General features: G+C 29.8%; 1 pseudogene across 1 annotated transcript; it reads left to right on the top strand.

The window, feature by feature from the left end:
• The first annotated feature begins 1,440 nt into the window (after positions 1-1,440).
• Positions 1,441-4,192, top strand: LOC105154789 (uncharacterized; annotated as a pseudogene). The gene is made up of 3 exons (XR_015546648.1): positions 1,441-1,633; positions 2,269-2,384; positions 2,649-4,192. The product of XR_015546648.1 is annotated as an uncharacterized LOC105154789 (transcript).
• Positions 4,193-4,962: the final 770 nt, after the last annotated feature.

Raw genomic sequence — 4,962 nt, forward strand, 5'->3', positions numbered from 1 at the left:
AACGATGCATAGCTCTTTAGAATACTGATTATTCCAACATTTCTATTATGATCAATCTGCATCATTGAGTTCACATCGAATTTCGTCAAACATGAACGCCACGCACTTATTTCCGGTTAACTGTTTTTGTTGATCTTTTTCCTTTGACGTCAATCTACCTTCGACATAGAGAACACTTTCACACGGCAGCATGTATAAATCCTGCTGTTTATGGGTATCCTTATCTCGTCGCTATGTCCAAACGTGGTGTATGTTGACGTACGGATTATAAAACTCGAACTTGATGATACGATCGTTAAAGATCGGCTCACTTCCAATATTCAAGATATCAACCATCTCAGATATTTTATACAATAAAGTCTAATAATTGTAAAAATTTAACGTTCGACGAAATTCCTTCTACTGAACGATCGAATTTTGTCCCTCTAGCAAAAATTATGTCTCTAATCTGTTTCATCTGCTTGTTCAGAACAAGTATCTCACGTTATTGTTGTCGTATCACTTTATCGTTGTCGTATCACTTTATCGATGTTGCCTCCGTACATGCAATCTAACGGTGATTTCTTCTCTACGAAAATCGAGTAATAGTCCATCTTGATACACAACTCTAACTGTTAGATCTGTAACATTCCATACGATGATCGAAAGGTAAATGATGATCTGTGTCGATCTTTCCGATATCTTATATTCTGGTGACACGCTCGGTGAAAATTCATGCATCGTGTGTACGGACTTATCATTGCCATATGCGCCCGTGGTCATATTGCATTCAATACGATATTTATGTTGATGATATTTATCGATAAGTCCGATTCATGCCATTGTCGTGATTCCAACACGCGATGAAAATCCCAACAGCGATCCAATATTATAAGGTTTGGTGAAATTTACTCAATAAGCGCATTTGATCTTACTCATCATTGTATTGTTATTAGCATGAATAGTCAATGGGTATTGTTCATTCTCTTTTTCTCTCTTGCAATATTATTAGAATGAAATTAGAATTGCACGTCTTAGATACTTGTTTATGTCATGTATTTCATACGATCCTTCGGGAATGATAATTTTTTTATCATCTTCGTCAAAGTAAAACTTATTATTCGATGAATTTTTTTACTATTCATATTCACTCTCCATTTTTATGAATATTTTTAAGAATTTTGGGTACATTCGGTAATCAGTACTACGCTGACTAAGCGTTCAGTGAGCTCTTGCATCTGTTTAGTTGGTCTATACTTTTGGATTCAACGGAATGTGCCAATTGAATGCAAGCGTTCAGTGAGCAGTGTCAAGTGTAAGTGTAATGTAATTAGTAATACTGAACACACCCATTATATTTCAGTCATTACATTTAGTTAGTAACACTGTTTGTAATAGATGCGCGCTAAAATATTTGTTTTAAACGTGTTTTGCTGTGTGAAGAGTATATAATTCTGAATTCTTGCTTGTGTTCATAACTTCACAATGAGCCTTGCGTGGAAGTATTTTACAAAATTAAAAAAAAAAATTTTGCAAAATGTAAACTATATTCCAAAGATATAAAAAGTTCTGAGACGATTTCTAACTCTTCGCACATTTAAAGACTAAACATTTATTTGCGTATAATAATTATGTAAAAAAGAAAAAATCAGAGGTAAGTTATACTGCTTTTTAAAATTATAATAAATGTCCTAATATTTATTATAGGCTAATTTGTATTCTCTAAGACACAAATGTCTATCGTGCTTAGGTTATAATGATGAAGAAGATGGTTATAGGCTATACTTGCATTCCGTTCACTTTGAGTACTGAAAATCTATATTTTACAGTATACGTAACATAAACTATAGAGTTTTAGTACCAATAATAAATAATGGAATACAGCCTAAGCATGATAGTATGATACACATTTGTCTTAGAATACAAATGTTTTAAAATTAATTATAGAGAGAACAAGACGTAAATAGAGATCCTCAATCAGAGTCTTGCCATAAGGCGAATGAGCAAAAAGCTCATTTTTCTACGAAAAAAAAGGATATAGATCAGACTTCTTTCTTCTTCAAATAGGTTTAAAGAAGAAAGAAGACGGATGTACATCTTTTTCTCATAGGATTTTGTCCGCTCGCCTTATGGCAAGACTCTGATTGAGGATCTCTGGACGTAAGCAATTACATTTTGTCTTATGTTGTTTTGATTTTGAGTATTATATTATTTAAAAAGTGTATGCGAGAAATATTTGAGGTTCGAGAATGATTCAAATAGATATCAAACTATAAAATTTCTGAATAAAAAAATTTTTTACAGAAACAAAAAGACGTTCATGAAAAACATAATACAGTTATTTCAATGGATGTAGATACAGATGATCCAGTTAATCAAGAGCAAGTCAGCATTGTCAGCAATAGGTGAATATTTATATCTCTACTTATATAATTTATTAACTCTCAAAAGTATAATATGTTACCATCTTAAGCTTCTACTTGCTTACATTTTTTTTATTTAATTAAGTAAATTATTGAAATCAGATCACATTTTTACATTTTTTATTTCATACGTTTATCTTTATAAAAAAATAAATTGTTTAAATATACAAATTTATATTTTTTCAAAGATTTGAATTGTATATATGCATATGCATACATATATATAAATATATTTTTGTTTCACAGATCAAAAAGCTCTTCTATTTCTGAAATTTCCGTACCTAATTCTTTCCAATCTTCCCAGTTCACATTATCGGAAATACTGAATAAGAGAGCAAGTTTTGATAGTGGAGGCTCAAGGAATATAGCAATTACAAACGCACAAATTTATATGATCTGCAGAGACAATATACCAACTAGAAGTGTAGAAAAAGAAGATTTTTCTTATTTTGTCAAGATATTGTATCCAATGTATAAAATATCTTCAAGATTCACTGTAACAACTCTTATCGAACAAAAATATAATGAATGCAAATTTTATCTTAAAAGATTGTTAAATAAAGTGCATTATATATCCTTGACATCAGATGATTGCACAATCACGAATTCAACTAGAAATTTTCTTGTTATAACTAGTCATTTTATTAATTCAGAAACTTTTTGTTTTGAAAGCAACACAGTTGACAAAAAGACATACAGGAGAAAGCATTGCTAAAGAGTTTCATAATGTTTGTGACGAATTTTCTAAAATTTCCTGTATTAAAATAGATGGAGCTTCTAATATGCAGAAAGCAGTAAGAAGTATTCTTGTATGACTCAAACTCACCAAAATGGATTAAGTATTTTGAGCATATAACCAATTTAATTATACAAAAATCTTTAAAAAAACGACTGAACTCGAAAAAATAATAGATATTAAACGTGTAACATATTTTAAGCACAGTATAATTGTATCGGATGCGCTCAGTGCAGAACAACTAAAACTTGGAAAGAGTGAAGACAATATATTATATCTTATACAAGATATTTCTACTCGGTGGAATTCCACTCTTGAAATGATACAAAGATTTGAAAAACTAGCACCTATTTTAGGAACAATTTTAGCTAGTAAAGAACACAAAGATGATTTCCAAATGTTGTCAGAATCACACCTTGGAGTAGTATCTAAGATTATTTGTCTTCTGGAACCTTTTAAAGAAGCAACTGTTCAAATATAAACCGATAGCAATATTTCTGTCAGTACCATTGCGTGCGTGCGTGCTTGCGTTCGTGTTATAATGTACGTGATACGCTGAATAAATTCGAGCCCGTTTCTTATCCTGGAATAGAATTAAAACAAAATCTGTTAACCGAAATTAAGGAGAGATATGTCTCTTGAAGAAAATCAGCTCCTTATTATTGCAACTCTGCTTGATCCCAGGTTTAAGAAAATATATTAATAATCTCTCTAGTTTTTCTCAGAAACTATATTACAAGTGCAACAGGGAATGAAAAGTAAAATAAAATAAGACTCTTTGCCATTAGTAGAAGAAAGTCCATCTAGGTCAAATCAAGAGATTTTAAACAATTCCAATTCCATATGGACAAAACATATACAAAAATTCAAATGCAGATGAATTATCTAGTAATCAAATTCTGTCTGAATTAAATTTATATTTTAAATCTACAACAATTCCATTGTCGGAAGATTCTAATATTGGCATGGATCCTAAGAGTTGCAAAACATTTTCTCCTGCATTGATGAAAGTTGCTTTAAAATATTGTACAATGATGGATTCTTCTGTAGCGTCTGAGAGAGTTGTTTCAGCCATCAACAATGTAGTTACGACATGAGAAGTAGATTAACAAGTCGTCATATCGATGAACTTGTTTTCCTTACATATTTTACAAAAAAATATGTTTAAATAACATCACCAAGTGAGATACAAAGATTTATTACAGTTTATATGTTCATACATATACAGTATATATAATATAATTAGTTTCAATGTTTCAAAGATTCAAAGTTTATGTTTACTTAAAAGATTCAAAGTTTATGTTACTTAAAAGATGTGTAATTTATGAAAAAATTGAATATATGATTTATAAAAGTATGTTTTTATGATTTATAAAACTATGTTTAAAAACATCTTTTTATTATTAAAAAAAATTATTAAATACATTTTCCACCAATTACATTTCTTAACTTTTGTTTTTATTTTAGATTTTTGAATCAATATTTGAGGCTAGTGATTAGTTTAATTAGTTATTGTGACATAAAGGAAGGAGTTTCATTTATTGTTTGTAATTTGTAATAGGGAATAGAGATTGAGACTATAAATAAATAGAATCTTTTCTAGTTTTTTACATCAAACGATCAAATATCAAATATTACATATCTTCGTTCGTAAGCTCTAAAAAAAGTGGCGTTTTTTTGAAATCTATTCATTGTGCGATATATTCGATATAATCTATTCATTCAGAATGAATATAAATAGTTTTAAAATATCTGAATATATTCATAGCCGATTTTTATTTGATATTGACATGTCTACTGGAAAGTAGTAGGCCGCGAGGACGC

The sequence above is a fragment of the Acromyrmex echinatior genome, chromosome 11 (assembly GCF_024713525.1).
Source record: "Acromyrmex echinatior isolate Ae372 chromosome 11, ASM2471352v2, whole genome shotgun sequence".
Lineage (NCBI taxonomy): Eukaryota > Metazoa > Arthropoda > Insecta > Hymenoptera > Formicidae > Acromyrmex > Acromyrmex echinatior.